Here is an 18,787-nt window from a genome sequence, read left to right as displayed (position 1 = left end):
ACTTTTCAAGGAATTCATATGTGTTGGATTTCAAAGAATTTTTTTTATGCTTGTTCTTAATGCATTAAAGTGTTATTATGAGAGTAAGAATTGGGAGTTGGGAGAAGTTAATTAATGCTAAGATTTTTTTTTTAAAAATCAAAAAATCAAAAAATTTAGATTGGGAGATTGGAGCTCCCATAAGTCTTGGGGTTAAAAACCCCCTTTTGCTTAATATATAGTATAGATAATTACAAATGTCTTTTTCAATACACATCACAAAAAATTATATTACACGGTAGCTTATTTACTCCAAGGAGTAATACTCTCATAAAAATCATTAAAAAATTATTACAACAAAATTTTAAAATAAGTTTAAGTTTTTTTAAAGGTCCTGATAAACATCTAAAAAGTCTTTTTTTTTTGTTTGAAAAATTCCAAAAACAAAATTGAAAAAGCTAAATAAGCTGGACTCTTTTTAAAGAGAGAGAAGCCTAAACATTTTAAAATAGCAATTCAATAAAAAACCAAACTAAAAACAGTTCCTTAAAAGGAAAAAAAATAAGGGCCATCAAATTAAAAGAGTTAACTTTTTAATGTTCACTTTTCCTTTCAATCAACTAATTCCTTTCAAATCCTAAATCCAAATACAGCCTAAGAGAGATGATGAAAAAAAAAAGAAGAAAAAGACCTATCATATTACAAAATTAAACTGTAACAAAATGTTTGTAAAAAAATAAATGAACTTGTAACTGTAAGAAGAGGGCTGGTTGATAATTAAATATGAACTTGAAAATTTTTAAAAAAAATAAACTTGTAACAAAATCTTTTAAGTTAGACCTATTTTATAGGTCCAGTGATATGTCAAAAAGAGGACTGGTTGATAATTAAATATTATCTCACTCTCACCCACATTTTCTTGACACATCACTGGGTCTATAAAATGGGTATAAAAAATGAACTTGTATATCGTTATTAAAAAAAAAAAGGAGACATAAGCGTTCACATAATTCATCATACGTTCCAACTATAAAAAAAATTAATACAAAAAAAAAATGGTATTCTATAGAAATTGAACAGTTGTATACCAAGATACATAACTATACACACTATATTAGACTTCTTTCTAAACCAAACATTAAAAGCTTAATGTGTAATTTAATTATTGAAAATTCGAAGACCAAACAAGAAAATTCCAGAGCATTAAAGAAATCTGAGAGAGTTCATTTATTAATCCAGAACATTCATTAACCCACTGTAATTCAAAAAAGAAAGCAAGGAACTAATAAAGAATTGCAAGGGAGGGACTTCCTAACCTGAGTATTTGCTTGAGAAGCAAAATTAAAGAAATCTAAGACAGAAGGATAAAAATAAAAACACAATTAGTAAGAGCACTCCTCAATACTAAAAATGCACACGAATATATTTTCATATTTGACGAATAAGAATATGACCATTAATGATTAATGAGAACCTCTACCCATTTGATTAAGATGAAATAAAAATAATTGTTGACATGGAATATAACTGTAAGAAGACAGAATAAGGTTTAATAATTGCCATAAAGAAAAATTAATTGACATAGAATTAACAACCTTATAACATATTTTAGTTAACAACCTACTTTAAGAAGTTCGTAAGTGCATGTATATCACAGATGGAGAAATTGAACTACTACAGGATTGAAGGCAAATTGTAATTTTTTTATATCTTCAATATACATTAAAAAGGATAGAAGAAAATTTAAATACTATCATAGAAATCTTCTTCATTTTTCTCTATTGGCCAAAATGTAGAACTATCACAAATAAATGATTTTGTGATTGATTCTATATAGTAATTTTGCATTGACAACAGTTAAGTTCTTATGGATTGTATTGCCCACTTTTTGTACTAACAACTAATGTATACCACCAAAAAAAATGTAAATAAATAAATTATAAAAAAATATAAATTATACTACTTATGAAAAAAAATTTAACAAAACTTCAATATAGAAATTTAATTACTAATTTTGCATTTTAAAATGTGAAAATTAAGAAGAGTAAAAGACTACAATAAAAATTTATAAAAAGTCTCACCACACTGTAACTGGATAAGTACAAAAATCTTTTGCCTTATCTATACAATTACAAATGCCTTTTTCAATACTCTCAACAAAATTGTACTACACAGTAGCTTATTTACTCCAATGAGTTACACGACATAGTAGCTTATTTAATCACAAATATATTTCCTTCACTCATTTTTCCATATTGTCCATTCAAAAGTTATATTTATTTATTTATTTTTAATTATATGTTTTATAAGTTATGAAACAGTGAAGAAAGTTAAAACTTTCAATTTCCTTTTCCTTTTCTCAGATACCAAGCAACAATGCATAAGATTCAAACTTCCTTTTCCTCTCTCTCTCTCTCAACAATCAACAACCAAACTAAGAGAGAGAGAGAGAGAGAGAGAAATCCCCCAAAAAATAAAGTGGATATGAAAAATGAACTTGTATATCATTATTCAAAAAAAAAAACGTAAGTATTCACATAATTCATCATACATTCCTATTATAAAAAAAAAGAAAAAAAAGAAAAGAAAAAAGACATAAATATTCTCTAGAAATTAAACAGCTATATACCAAGATACATAACTATACACACTATATTAGACTTTTTTTTTAAACCAAACATTAAAAGCTTAATGTTTAATCTAATTATTGAAAATTCCAAGACCAAACATGAAAATTCCAAAGCATTAAAGAAATCTGAGAGAGTTCATTCATTAACCCACTACAATTCAAGAAAAAAAGTAGGGAACTAATAAAGAATTGCAAGGGAAAGACCTCCCAACCTAAGTATCTGCTTGAGAATCAAAACTAAAGAAATCTGAGACAAAGGGATTAAAAAAAAAAAAAAAAAAAGACAATTAGTAAGAGCACTCCTCAACACTGAAAATGTATACGAATCTATTTTTATGTTTGATGAGTAAGAATATAACCATTGATGATTAATGAGAACCTCAACCCATTTGATTAAGATGAAATAAAAATGATTGTTGACATGAAATATAACTGTAAGAAAGCAGAATGAGATTTAGTAATTGCCATAAAGAAAAATTAATTGACACAGAATTAACAACCTCATAACATATTTTAGTTAACAACCTACTTTAAGAAGTTCGTATGTGCATGTATATCACAGATGGAGAAATTGAACTACTACAGGATTGAAGGCAAATTATAATTTTTTTATGTCTTCAATATACATTAAAAAGGACAGAAGAAAATTTAAATACTATCATAGAAATCTTCATCATTTTTCTCTATTTGCTAAAATGTAGAACTATTGCAATTCATGATTTTGCAGTTGATTCTATATAGTAATTTTGCATTGACAACAATTAAATTCTTATGGATTTTGTTAAGTTTTATTCTTGGCAACCCCGTTTAACAAAACTCCTTTCAGTTGTATTTGTTTTCGCACCTTTTATTTCAGTGAGACTATGAGTTTATTAGATGCGAATCCAACTCGAATCGTGCCTTTGTCAATTTCCATGGATCAAAACCGAGGTTGTAATAGGATCAAGTTTTCTAGATTTTTCAATTTTGGTTATCCCGCTCGAGCGGGGAAAGTGACGCTCGAACGGGGATTGCAAGCTCACAGCATCTCTGTTTCGCCTGAAAAAGTACTGGATGGTGTGATTCGACGCTCGAGCGTGGAAACTTCCGCTCGAGTGTGAAGCCTATATGAATCACACAATTTTGAAGCCTCCGCTCGAGCGGGAATTCCCACCCACCAGCGGACCGCGCGAACACAGATTCTTGGATTTCTATAAGGAATTGGTTTTCTTTCAAAACTATGATAACTTTTGGATTTCTATAAGTAGTTGGTTTTTCTCCCAAAACTTGGACAAGTCCTCCAGATCTTCTTTTTGGATTCTAAGGTTTACATCTGGGGATTTTTTTTCTAGTTTTCTTTGATGTTTTCATTGAGTATTCAACTCATGGTTTAAGAAGCATACATCAAAGGTTTGTTTGTTTATTCTACACAAAAGAGAAAGTTGTTCTTCGGTGGATTCTGAAGAATTTGAGCCTGAAGCTTTGGTGGATTTCGGAGTGGCTCATCGTCAAGACAACTCCGAGGTGAAGACGGGGTTGGAAGAGATACATAGAGGTTGGTTCAATTCGGACGTGGATTCGCTAGGTAATTGAGAGTATACCTGTGTAATTCCTTTATATCTTCTTAGTGGATTGTTTTGTGGCTGTTGCCCGTGGTTTTTTTTTTATCACAATTGGAGGTGTCCAATTGTGGTTTTTTCACGTAAAATCGTTGTGTCGATTTATTTTTATTGTTTGATTGGGATTGTTATATATTGCTTAAAATTGATACATAATCACAAATCAACATCTAGGGGATTTCTAGATTTTTCAGATTCTATTGCCCACTTTTTGTACTAACAACTAATGTATACCACACCAAAAACAAAAAAAAAGTAAATTATAAAAAATATAAATTATACTACTTACAAATAAAATTTTAGCAAAACTTCAATATAGAAATTTAATTACTAATTTTGCATTTTACAATGTGAAAAAAATTAAGTAAAAAACTACAATAAAAATTTATAATTACAAATAAATGGATAATTACAAATATCTTTTGTCTTATCTATATAATTACAAATGCCTTTTTCAATACTCTTACAAAAATTATACTACACAGTAGCTTATTTACTCCCATGAATATTACACAGTGGCTTATTTAATCATAAATATCTTTCCTTAACCCAATTTTCCATACTTCCATTCAAAAGTTCTATTTATTCATTCATTTTTAATTATATGTTTTATAAGCAATGAAATGGTGAAGAAAGTTAAAACTTTCAATTTCCTTTTCCTTCCTTTTTCTCACATACCAAACAACAATGCATAAGATTTAAACTGTAAGTAAGAACAAAAAAAAAACAATGCATAAGATTCAAACAACAATGCTTGTTTCCTCTTTCTCTCTACAATCAACTGCCAAACTTAAAGAGAGAGAGAGAGAGAGAGAGAGAGAGAGAGAGAGAGAATCCAAAAAAACAAAGATCAAAGTACTAACCAGAGCGTCGAGAAACAATCTGCAAGTAAGAACAAAACACAATTAGATTTGAGACATTTGAGACATTTGATAAAAAATTTTAAATTCTGACAAATCGTCATTTTGTCAACCTATATTTGGTGAGTAAAAATATGACTATTGATAATTAAATAGAGTCTCAACCCATTTAACTAAAATGAAATAAAAATGATTCTTAATTTGAAATCCATTTTTCCTTAAACCCCATTTGATAGAGAGAGAGAAGTGGGTGTTGAAACCCAATTGATTATTAAAGAAAAAAACACAATATAAAATTTTAATTTGTTTAACATTTGAAAATTTTAAAATGTTTAACATTTTTGTTTTTGCTATTAAAGGTCATCCTCAACAGCAGCATTTAATAGATTATAGGAATTATTATCACAAAAAATAGGGTGCAAAATAAAATGGGCTTTGGATTATGCAACAAAATAAAACAGGGTGCACACAGCCCTATAATGCAACAAAATCAAAATCCATCATATTTTTAACTCATTTCAATATTTACAGAAATAGAAAAGCACCCTTTAATGTTTCAATTTCAGTGTGGTCCGAATGTAATTGTCATTGGTAGGGTTCAATGAGATTTTTGCTTCAGAATTCTTTTTTTAAAGAGAGTCTCAGCCCATAAGATGAAACAAAAATGATTCTTAACATGAAATTCATTTTCCCTTTACCCCCATTTGATAGAGAGAGAGAGAAGTAGGTGTTGAAACCCAATTGATTATTAAAGAAAAAAAAACACAATACATAATTTTATTTTGTATTTTGAGACATTTGATAAAAATTTTAAAATTCTAACAAACCGTCATTTTGTCAAAAAAAACACAATACATAATTTTATTTTGTATTTTGAGACATTTGATAAAAATTTTAAAATTCTAACAAACCGTCATTTTGTCAACCCATATTTGGTGAGTAAAAATATGACTATTGATAATTATGACCATTGATAATTATAAAGAGTCTCAACCCATTTAACTAAGATGAAATAAAAATGATTCTTAATTTGAAATCTATTTTTCCTTGACCCCCATTTGATAGAGAGAGAGAAGTGGGTGTTGAAACCCAATTGATTATCAAAGAAAAAAACACAATACAAAATTTTAGTTTGTTAAACATTTGATAAAAATTTTAAAATGTTTAACATTTTTGTTTTTGCTATTAAAACTCATCCTCAACAGCAGCATTTAATAGATTATAGGAATTATTATCACCAAAAACATGGTGCAAAATAAAATAGGCTTTTGATTAAGGTTTTGTGAACCCTTATCCAACAATAAAAAACCAAAAAAGAAAGCAAAACATCGATTTTAGCAAATCCAATTGATTCACGATTCAACAATTCGGTTCACCGATTCACCTCCGATTCATAGTTATTTGCGATTCACACAACCCTTTCGTATTGATTACCCACCGAATTGAATCGAATCGAATCGTACGATTCGAATTGTGAATCGTATAATTCTAATAACAGAGCTTTATAGAGAGTAAAAGAAAATAAATTTCATTAATTGTGTTTCATGTATAAATTGGAATGCTTTAATAGATGTCATAAATTGGCTTCATGAAGCAACAATGATACTATTCTTGAAAAACAATTTAAGAGAGCCATTTTTTTTTTTTTTTTTAAATACCTTGGACTCGTCCAGAAACAGCAGGCACAAGCGGTTTACCAGGTGACCTGAAAATCTGCAAATAACACCAATGTTAAGAGTTTGGGAATGAAAATTGCAGTGAGGATGAGGAGGAGATGAGGAGGAAAATAAAAAATGTAAAGGGAAGTAATGTAATAGGCTAAGAATTTTTGCCAAGTTTTTCAAAAGGTGACCGTGTATTAGAATAGAGTGCATTGTATGCACAATACTATCAGAAAAAGAAAAAAAAACAAAAAGAAAACAAAAAAGGAAAGGGAAAACCAAGGAGAAAAGCTCACTCCTTGCATACTTCCAATGGAGTTTTTTAAACTCCCCTATTAGACTGTTCAATTCATCAATAATATAAGAGCTAGTTATGAGGTATGAAAAAAATTTGGTTCACATGCATTTCAGTAAGACATCTCACTAAAAATTTGGTTCACATTCATTCTTAATTTGAAATTCATTTTTCCTTAACCCCCATTTGATAGAGAGAGAGAGAGAGAGGTGGGTGTTGAAACCCAATTGATTATTAAAGAAAAAAACACAATACAAAATTTTAGTATATATATAAAAATTATAAAAAATATAAATTATACTACTTATGAATAAAATTGTAACAAAACTTCAATATAGAAAAACTACAATAAAAAATTTTTAATTACTCCAATGAGTTATACTACATAGTAGCTTATTTAATCACAAATATGTTTCCTTTCAATTTCCTTTTGCCTTCCTTTTTCTCATATACCAAACAACAACGCATAAGATTCAAACTTCCTTTTCCTCTCTCTCAACAATCAATAGCCAAACCAAAACCAACAAGAAAAAAAAAATGAGAGAAAGAAAATCTAAAAAAAAGAGATCAAAGTTATATTTTGTTATACCACATAGTAGCTTAAAAGACATTGGAGTGGAACGACTCCGAGAATCACAAATATGTTTCCTTTCAATTTCCTTTTGAATTGAATCTATGTTTCCTGTGCCTAAAAAAATGAGATTTTCTTTCAAGTTCTAAGATACTTGGATGTAAATGAGAAATTCTATTTACTATGTGCAAAATTGTTCCTTTCAAGTAAATAGATTTTCTTTGAAAGGAACATTTTGTTTACTTGAAAGGAAAATGTATAAGGAACATTCCTATAGGAACATTCACTTGGTTTTGAAAGGAACATTATTTAGATTTTCTTTCTCTCATGTTTAAATTGAATCACAAATATGTTTCCTTTCAATTTTCTTTTGCCTTCCTTTTTGTCATATACCAAACAACAATGCATAAGATTGAGAAGTAATTTTTATCAGAAGGAACTTCTGGTTTTGAATTACAAAGTAATTGAGCTTTCTAAAGCTATTCATGAAGAGGAAAGATGATTTTTGATTTTTCAAGAAGAGTAATTGATCAGCATCAAAAGAATTGCTATTGAATCTGGCTCATAAATAATCATTATATTAGAGAAAGTTTTTTGGACAATTGCTATTGAATCTAAACTCAAAAAAGATGGTTAATGTGATTTAAAATCCTGGCATAAACAACAAAGAATTAAATGAGAAAACTACTCCAACATCAAAAGATTGTTGCTTTAAAAAAATTAATTTGAATCACATTAACCATCAAAAGATTGATGCAATTGTGAGATTCCTGAGTCCCTACACTTCAAATGTGGGTGAGAGTGCTGTGTGGAACATACCAACAACATAAATGGCAAATAAATAATCATTAAATGTGGGTGAGAGTGCTGTCATGATGGAGTAAAGTTTTTTGAAACATTTTAAGCGTTTATTTGTGCATCTTTGGTTCATTATGCTGGTGGGCAAAAACTTTACTCAAAATTGGTAAACTACACTAACCACCGGAAGTATAAAAAAAATACACTAAATGAATCGAAACAAAAATGATTCTGCAATAGCCAAACCAAAAAAAAAAAGTGAGAGAGAAAGAAAATCCAAAAAAACAGAGATGAAGGTACTAACCAGATCGAGTAACAGCAATCTGGAAGACAAAAAAGAAAGATCAAAACACAATCAGAAATCAAACAAAAAATTGAAAAAGAACAAAATATGACCATTGATAATTAAAGAGAGCATCAACCCATTTGAGTTAGATGAAATAAAAATGATTCTTAACATGAGAGAGTGAGAGAGAGAAAGAGAGAGAGAGAGAGAGAGAGAGAGAAGTGGGTGTCAATCCAATTGAGCCATTGGGTGGGGATGACGATGAAAAAAAAAAACAGAGCTATAAAAAACGGAGGTAAAAAAAATGAATGAAAACAAAAAGAAAGTGGAGTGCCTTACCTGGAGCCATTGTTCTTCCTTTCAATTGAGCTTTGAGCTTTGTTCTTCCTCATAGCTTTGTTCATACATACATACATATGATGTAAACTGCAGTGGTTTGGTAAGACTTGATAGGCAAACAAATCTGAACCATTGAACCATTAAATCTGGACCATTGAATCTCTTTTGAATCTCAGCCATTCTTTTTAAATTAGATAAATCTGAACTATTGAAGATAGTTTGTGAGAGAGATAATTTTTTTAAATAAATCTAAGCCATTGCTTTTCAATTAGATAGATTTGGACCATCAATTTCAAAGACATTTTCAAATTAACCCTTCCATTGTTATATAGATATGGAGGGAGAGGCGGGAACGGGACGGGAATTGATTAATTTTTCAACTTCAAAAGTCATCGTACTAATAATAATTTTTTAGAAAAAAGAGAGATTACATGATATATATATATATATATATATATATATATATATATATTACAATTACAATAATGAAATTATTGTCTTGTTTGGGAAGTTGGCTATTTTAGGGTTGGTTTGGGAAGTGGGTTGATTTTTTGACTTTTTGACTTTTTTGACTATTTTAGTCTGAGCTAAAAAGCTTGGTTTGGGAAGGATTTTTTGGCTTTTTGACTTTTTTTGTGAGAAAAGAGTATAATGATTATGGGTTGGATGTGATATTTTGTTGGTTGTGGCTAAAATAGCCTATTTTGTCTTTTGTGACTAAAAAAGCCAAAAAAGCCTACAAATCTTCTTCCCAAACGGTGCCTAATAAGTTATTGTAGTAGGTTAAAAATTTTGTACTTTTGAAAATGGTTAGATTTTTTTATAGTTAGATATAATATTTGTGAGAAAAAATGTGAAATGATTATGAATTTTGTTTTATTGACTATTTTAACCTATTTTATCTTTTTGTGAATTTTAACTTAAAAAACCAATTAATAGCCCTTCCCAAACAAGACCTATAAATAATGAGTGTTAAAAAGTGTTAGACAATAAATAAATAAGTGAAAACTAATATTAGGTGTCAAATTTCAATATTTCAGTCTTATTATCAAGTCAGCGACCTTCACCTCCCGCAGGTCGTATGACACGTTTCGCCAGAGTTTACGGCGGCCTATTCTCTTTTCCAGATTAAGTTGATATGGGCCTTCCGAGCAAATCCTTATCATTTTAGCTAATGAGATTCCTTCTAACAGCCCTGAATGCTCTATGTCACAGTCTGGCCTCGATTCTGTAGTGTCAATTCTTCATATTCCGTTGGATCAAAGGGTTGGCCTGAAAAAAAATGGAAAATCAAAATAATTAGAGGTGTCGAGAAGTGAAGAAAAGTCCTAACCTGCATTCTGACTATTATGATACAGGGATAAAAACTTAGATTTTCAGCCTTTTCTCTCTCCTAACTAGACGAAAATCCTTAGAGAAGTTATAGCCCAACTCTATTTTGATTAAGCTAGTCCAGGACAAGGCGCCATTGATCTAATCAATTATCTAATTTCCTAGCAACGTCCCTCTGAATAAACTTTAACAGCCTCACTTGAGAGTGTAAGACTCAAACACTCTTTCTCAAGCTAGGTAGGTTTAGCCCGGCCAACCGAACTGCGTAACAAAGCGACTCATGTTGACAAAAAAGATGGTATATTTTGAGTCTATTCTCTTATCTACCAGCCCTTGCTCCACCTTTTCGCCCTAGTCACTCTCTCGCCTTATAGTTAAGAGTGTTCAATAAGAGTTGTGAGTGTGAGTGACTCTAAAAGAGAACAAATTGTCAAGAGTGAAGTCAATAGAGTTGGTATCAACACCTAAAGTCCTCTCCAATTGATTTGAGAAGTAGAGACGTTAGTAAGAGAATGAGTATTCGTATATCTCCTCAGAATCGTTCGGCGGCTTCTTTGTCTTAATCTAAGCCTCAAGTGCATCATGACCAACCAATGCCAAATTGGAGGGCTAGGCTTGGCCCACCATTTCACACTCGACGAAATATGGAAGTCACAAAGGAATCATAGCTCTATGGATTGTCTATCGTCCCAGCCTCACCTTGCGAAATCTTACTTGCTATAATGCATTCCTTATTCCTACACTTTCTCTACCCTTATAGATGCAGACGCTGAGACTCATGCAATGTTTGCTCCTTATTTCTTTCATTAAGCAAAGAAGTAAGAACAATGAACATCTAACATCTGATTGAATTCCTTGCCTCACTTTGAGATGAGAGGGTAAAGAAATAGCCGATCTCATATCAATAAAGAAAAGTATACAACATATGGCAAGCGCATAGCACTATAAACCAGCCAATTGGGTAAGTGAATTGTGTTAAGCCAAAAAGTAAGATAAAAGAAGCACTGGTAGCAAATCCCTGAGATCGGAATTCAATCTCAAGAAAAAACTTTAATTTTAATTGAATAGATCTGAGAATCTTCCAAAACTCTCTACCATTAATCGGTGACAGTTGTAGACATATGTTAAAAAGTACGTGTGAGAATGGAATAAAAGGAGATATAAAAAAAACTTATATGTCACGACCCGTTCCCCTTATCCAAGGGTTAAGTATCGTGATGGCCAGTAACTAAGATTACTTCTGGTCAATTCTTAAACAAATTAATAAACGTGAGCGGAAATAATATTCAAGTGATGGTACCAAAATAATCATCGGAGTTTCTAATTTTATTACAAAATGTATTGACCAAAAAGGCTGATATTTATATATAAAAATATTATAAAAGTGTTGTGTGTGTCTATTCCGCAACCCGACTTTCCTAAAAGCTATTTTTGAATTGCATTATTTTCTAAAAATTGAAAAACAGCTATAAGCACATGACAGAGTGAGAAATATTATGCTAAGAGTATAAGAAACACAAAATAACCATGGATAGTTATGTAACTAAAATATTTAAGATAGCTTAGTCTGAACAAATAATCTTTTAAGTAGCAAAACTGAGATTATGTAAATAAATAACCATAACCACGGTACCGAACAGAATAGAACAAAGATCACAAAAGTGATAATCAGAACAGAGATACGGATTCAAGAGGTGGCTCGTACGGATTATAGAGGTGGCTCCTACAATAGTGTAGCACTTATCTCCACACAGTACTTTGCTCCGCATAGAACATAGGTCAATAGATCGATGACAATAGAGGGCCACAAAGTAACCAAACAGAGGCCAATGGTTATTTAAGTCCCCCAAAGCTTGAGACTCCCGTAGTAGTATTTACAAAACATAATTGTTTATAAGATCATAGTCAAATATTCTTTAAAATATAAACAAACATATCCATGGGTTTCATTTTAACAAATAGATATCAGAAATTAATCAACGTAACTGAAATATTAATATAGTTTATAATAATTTATAAAACATAACTTGTATAAAATAAATTATGGTAAGTCAAAATATACGTAAATTATATTATGGTGACTCAAGATATAATATAACTCACCTTAATATTGACATTTAGTCTTACTCCACTATCCCAACCTACCTACTATAAGTTTCTTACTTTCAGTACTTACGGGTCTCCGCCTCGTTTTTTTTTCCTTTTTTCTTACTTTCTTTTCTACAGATTGATCCATTCCTGCCTATTTATAGGGAGGTAAGACTACTAGCAACCCAACACATGGCCGGTTCCGAATCATCTCACAGATTGTTTCATAACTCCCCTGATTTGCTCATAGATTTATAGTTATCTTAATAAACATTTAAGATAATTGCACTTTGACCCAATTTCCTAGCATAACTATATAAATAAATTAATCCCTAATTAAATTATATTTTATCGTATACCAACAGAAAATTAATTATTTATTTTACTATCACACCCATTATTGTTATTATTATTATTATTGTTGTTGTTGTTGTTGTTGTTATTGTTATTAATATTATTATTTATTTACTCTTACTTTTATATTTATTTGTTTACTATCTTTAACTTTAATTTGGCCCAACTAGTATTATAATTCTATATTTTTGTTAATTTGGCCCCAAATAATAATCCCTAATTAATCTCATATTTGATAATTCAATGCCAAATTAAATTTTATATTTATTATTATTTATTTAATAATATATTATCACATACAACTATAATACTAGTATAAAATTTAAGGAACAACTTAAATTTTCACTACAGGAAAAAGGGGCTATAGCAACGTTTTGTTTGCGACGTTTATAAAAACGCCGCTGTTTTTCAATTAAAACAACGTTTTTAAAACGCTGTATTAGATTTCATTTAAACATCATCTACGCGTGGTAATTGGCTAACGCCGTTACCCACATCCTAAAGCCCTAAAGCTGCGATTTCTCCCCCCTCCTCTCTCTCTCTCTCTCTCTCTCTCTCTCTCTATCTATCGAGCTCGAATTCATTCTGAGCAAAATTGATTTGCGATTTGCGATTTGCGATTTGCGACTTCTCTCTATTTCTCGCTCCAGATTTGCGATTTGTTGTCGATTGTCGAAGATTTGAAGATTTGGAGATTTGAATCTGAGCGATTAAAGTTCTCAGTCTACTCCTTCAGATTTGTTCTCAGTCTACTCTCTCGCTTGATTTCAAACACGCTCTCTGTCTCGATTTCGAAAACTCTCTCTCTCTCTCGCTCGATTTCAGATCTGGAGATGATTTGAAGGCCACCGCTTGGATTGCAGATTTTGAAGTTTTGTTCTCCATTTTGTGAGTTTCAATTCGTTTAGCCATTTCTTTTTCTTTTTGTTTTGTTTTGTTTTTTTTTTTTTTTTGATTGAAAAGTTTATACATTCATACTCATATCTTGCATCTCTATAACACATATCTCTGATGGAAAAACATGAGTTGAGGTCGATTGCTTTGATTCGTTTTATGACACATATCTCTGGTCAATGTTTTTATGAAGATGGCTCCATACATTTAAACTTGATAATTTTGTTAAACGTGTTGTTTCTCTTGCTTTGTATGGGTCCACTGTTTAGTCTATGGCCATTCGTTGTGCCTCAGATTAGTGATTAACCTTTATGCTCAAGTTCTCATTCAAATGTTGACTCTAATTCCCATTTTCATTGTCTTGATGTAGCATATTTGTGCCTCATCAAGAGAATTGAGATATCTTTGTTATTGTTTAGACTAAGATGATGGCATGAGGCGTTTGGATCTGATCCGGACCTGAATTGTGAACCCTGTACTCGACACCCTCAACTTAAATCTTTAGGTATGAAATTTTGTGACCTGAAATTGCTTCCGAAGATTGCTATAAAATGAAAATTATAATGCCCTGATTGTGGATAAAAAACTTATTAATTTCATATAGTCACTTGTGTGTTTATGTATATTGTTGCTTAGCAGCATATTGTCATCTTCTATTTTATGGTGAATCTCCATCGGTATTTTCTTGCATAGAAGGTATGGATTGCATTGAAAAGAGCCATATACCAAAGCTTTGTCAAAGGTTGTGATGTTCAAGAACAGTGTTTGTGGTTGCTTTATGAAGTTTGTGACATCTATTAAAGCATTCCATTTATACACCAAACACATTGAATGAAATTTGAATTTATAATAAACTTACAAGGCTATTTAAGGTCCAAGCTTTACAGCGTAAGTTTTCTTTTCACTGAGAACTTGTGTCATCTGTACTTTGAATTTATAATAAACTTACAAGGCTGTTTAAGGTCCTAGCTTTTTGGGATAATATTGATTGATTGATTGTGTAATTTATGTTTTACTTCAATGATAAATGAAATGAATGCGCATGTTGGCAGCTGAAGTTGAAATAAGAGTGAAAATATAAATATGTATCAATTGTAGATGTTACATGTATTAGGTATGAGTATTAGATGCGGTGTTATGTTTAATGTGGACTTTTCAATGCAACACATTTGCTGCAGCTATGTTGTTAGACTGACTTAATTTCCTTATTTTTATCAATTCATTTCTTGTAGGCTTGTCTTTGTATTGTAGCTAAAACTAGTTTTATGAAATATTTTTTTCCCCCAAGTTGGTCCCTGTTCATGTAGAATTTTTGTTCTCCAAGCAAATTGGATGAATGGTCTTTTCTTTTTTCTGATGAGCGGCATGAAAAGAAATTGCTGTAACTTTTCTGTTAATTAAGTCACTATTTTATTGACACAATGGAGGGGGTTTTTCTGCTATTGCCAAGACTTTGGCCACAGTTCTAAGCATGACCTAAATAACAGATTATGTACTAGCAAATCATTTCTTTTTCAACTATTGATGTATGAATTCATTTGTTATGATAAAAAAAATTGTCCGGTGATCATTCCCTAGTAGTGCCTTTTTATTTTCCTTTATTTCTTTAGAGATCTGGAGTATTTGTCTAATTATATGTAACTGACAGGTGGTTTATATTTAAACAGGATGAGAAGGAGATACAGAAGACAACACTTAAGCAGCATCGCGTGTTGCGGTCAGCCACCGAGTTCAAATATTGCTACAAACTTGTTGTAATGTCCCTATAAATTATACATTACACTGCATAACATTCTATTGTTACTTTAGAAATTGATAGTTTGTCTATTTGGTTATTATTTTTATTAAGAATGATTGATAAGAAATATCTAAAAAAGAAAAAAAAGTAAGATGGTGATCTTACATAGGAACGTTTGTTAAATTCTTACTTATTAAACTATGTGATTATCATTCAAAATAACATTTTTATTGATTTAAGTTTAAATATTTTATATTCATAAGATATATTTAACATCTAAATGTGTAAATATATGTTTTTAAATAATTTAGAAGAAGTGACCGAATCTTTACGATTCCCGATTCGATTCGATTCTCGATTCGATACGAGATCATTTTGATTCACGATACGAATCCCGATTTGACAACTATGCATATTATATAATAGGCAAATGCTAACAAGTGCCCCCTAGACATTTTTAAGGTTGGAAAATGTATAAAAAGTGTCTTGAAAATATGTAAAAATATTAAAAAATGTATTGATTTCAATAAAAGGGCATTAAAGTTAGTGAAAAGTGTCTTGTATTTTATAAATAATTTTTCTTTTACTTGTGTCCTAGGGCACGTGTTAGCAAGACCCTATATAATATTTTTAGATAAAATGATGTGAATTATGTAGAAATGTAAAATTCAATAGAATTTAGTAAAAGCGTGGAATTTTTGTTAGAAAATTTAATAAGTTTCTTCTTTAAGCATAGTAAAAATTGGAAGATCCAAGCGTATCTGATAGACACTAGTACTTCAAAGAAAATAGAAGAATCCATGTAAGATAATTGCTTGCATAAAATGCGAATGATGGTATATCCAATATGCAAATCTTGATTTGTAATTTGGATTTATGAAAGTTGGTTTTCATATTCCTACTGCACACACTCTCTTCAAACTCAGATCGGATTGTCAGTTGGTTTTCTTGCTTTCCTTCTTTGGTTTTTTAAAATAACTTTCAACCCCAAATGCAATTATCAGCTCCCATCAAAAGATGAGCTTAAAACAGTGCTCGATAAAGTGAAGGACTTCTTCGGGGATGCCAAGGAATCGTTTGGCAAAATGACAGCCCTAAATTCAACAGCAACAGAGGAGTTGGAGGAAAACCCCCAAGAGAAATCCAAGTGAGTTATATGATTAAGTATTTTAGCCAAATATTCACTATAAGTAGTCACATCACTCTCTTTTTTTCTGCACATTTTTTCGTAAAAAGCCAAAAAATTACTAATATAGTTTGTTCCCAAACGAGGCCTTAGTTTTAACAGCCGTTTGATCATTATCTTGATGATTTTTTCATTTTCCAGGGTAAAAAGCTGAAGCTGAAAAGAATTCACTTGACATGTTGCGGTGGCCGGAGGATCTGTGAGATTGAAGAGCTTCATATAGTTCAAAATCACTATCCAGCAAAAACAAAGTGAGTTTTCACAACAGATTTACTGCACAGTTTTGTTCCTAGATCTTTGTGTACTAAAAAGAGTGTGTTATCACTTCCATCAGAATTGAGCCTCTGCTAGGTTTTCTTTGCACATTAATGAAATGTTATATAGTGTTTGTTGGGTTATGTTTTTGTTTTTGATGTTTCCGGAAACAAAAATTATGAAAACAATCATTCTTCTAATTTTTGTGCAAAAACAGTTTTGAAAATATGAAACTTTTTGGTGTTTCCTAAGTTGGTTTTCAGAAGATATTTTTTAAAACAGTTTTCTAAAACATTTCATCGAACAAGGTTATAGTGTTTGAATTGTTGGAATTGAGGAAGATCTATGTTACATTGACGAGGGTACGTATCTAGAGTATGAACACATCAAACCCCAAAATTCATTATTTGGAGCACTTTTGTACAAGTGAAAAAACACTGTTAACGTGCTTGGAAAGTACAGAACTAAGACCTCACTGATTATAACTCCCCTTCGACCCAAGAGTACATATAAATATATATATATTTTTTTTCAAAAAAAATAATTAGAAAGGGTAACCAACTGTAGTAATCTTCCTTTGGAGTGAAATTTAGTGTAATTTAGTGCTTGTCAAATAAGAAAGGTTTTTTAGAACTGATCATTGTTGCCAGAACTAATAAATATATTCACCATTTGGGATGATAATGAGTTGGGTATTATGGGACCCACACATACTTATCCCTACCCTACCTTTCCTGTTTTTCACATAGAAACCCCAACAACCTATCCTGCCTGCGCTGCACCTGGGACAGTTTCTCTATCATTGCCCCAGTGACATTCTCTAGACTTGTCTCTATGCTACCAAACCTCAAACCTGGGACAGTTTCATCCTACAACAAGGTTAGCAAGCACTTATTAAATAAGTATAAATGCCCTCCTCCATATGTTTGTCTCGGTTCATCTGGAAAAACAGATTACCAGTATATGCTTGATCCGTCTCAGCTAACTCTATCCAAGACCTCAGATTTGGAATCCTCAATAGGTTCATTTAGATCAGGTAGCATAAATTTATTCTCCTGATTTATAATCTCCTGTTGCAGCTTGGAAGAATCGTATATAGGCAATCACAAGAACAAACTCGTATCATCCAAACGTAGGTCCAAGAGCAACTTAACCAATATAAAGCATAAATGGAGATGCAAATGAAGGAGATGATGGATGCTATGCTTAATCAACGGAAAGTACAAATGGAGATGCAAAGCACAATCCAATAAGCTCAACGAGCACGAATATAGCAATTGGAGTCTCAACAAGCCATGGGTGGGCCTGTTGCACCAGCTGCTACCCGTGTGCATTCACAACAACAATCCCGTGCATACACCTCATCGTTTAATTGTCATCATTCGTCCGAGGAAGTAAGTAAATAGATAATTATGAAATTTTCAATATGATATTTTATTCGTGTTATTTGTTTCTTCTCAAGTGCAGATTCACATATCAAAGAAAGAAAAGAAGAAGAAGAAGAAGTAGATATGACAAACTCAATGAAAGAAGGACGATAGAGTCTACTGAATTGAAGGTTAGAACTGTCCCTAATTTTAGTTTATTTGTGAATTTTATTTTATTAATGAAATTGAATTTTTTTAGGATTTTATTCTTAGTTTATATTTGTTTCCTTGTTGGAATTTATTAGTTTGGTTTGCCTATATATTGCTTTGGATGAACTATACTTTATTATTGTCTCTCTTATTGATTGAATATGCACACAGACTCATAGAAAGTAGACTGGGTTATTTGGTCTTATTTATTGATTGGCTTCAGGTTCATTCTAAACCATTCTAGTTGGATTGCTTTCTCCTTCTCACTTATTTGTTGATTGGCTTCAGGTTCAATCTAGTTGAGTTCTATGATATGCATGGTCATAAACATTTTAAGTCTTTGTTGT

General features: G+C 31.0%; 1 long non-coding RNA gene across 1 annotated transcript; it reads left to right on the top strand.

The window, feature by feature from the left end:
* Positions 1-15,858: 15,858 nt before the first annotated feature.
* Positions 15,859-18,353, top strand: LOC145790458 (uncharacterized). The gene is made up of 4 exons (XR_014329196.1): positions 15,859-16,569; positions 16,750-16,859; positions 17,943-18,257; positions 18,331-18,353. It is a non-coding gene; the product is annotated as an uncharacterized LOC145790458 (long non-coding RNA).
* The last annotated feature ends 434 nt before the right edge of the window (positions 18,354-18,787 follow it).

This window comes from Camellia sinensis, chromosome 1, assembly GCF_055761805.1.
Source record: "Camellia sinensis isolate YWXY chromosome 1, ASM5576180v1, whole genome shotgun sequence".
In the NCBI taxonomy this organism is placed as follows: Eukaryota; Viridiplantae; Streptophyta; class Magnoliopsida; order Ericales; family Theaceae; genus Camellia; species Camellia sinensis.
Note: the sequence above shows the minus strand (reverse complement) of the source record. Positions and strands in the feature narration are given on the sequence as shown.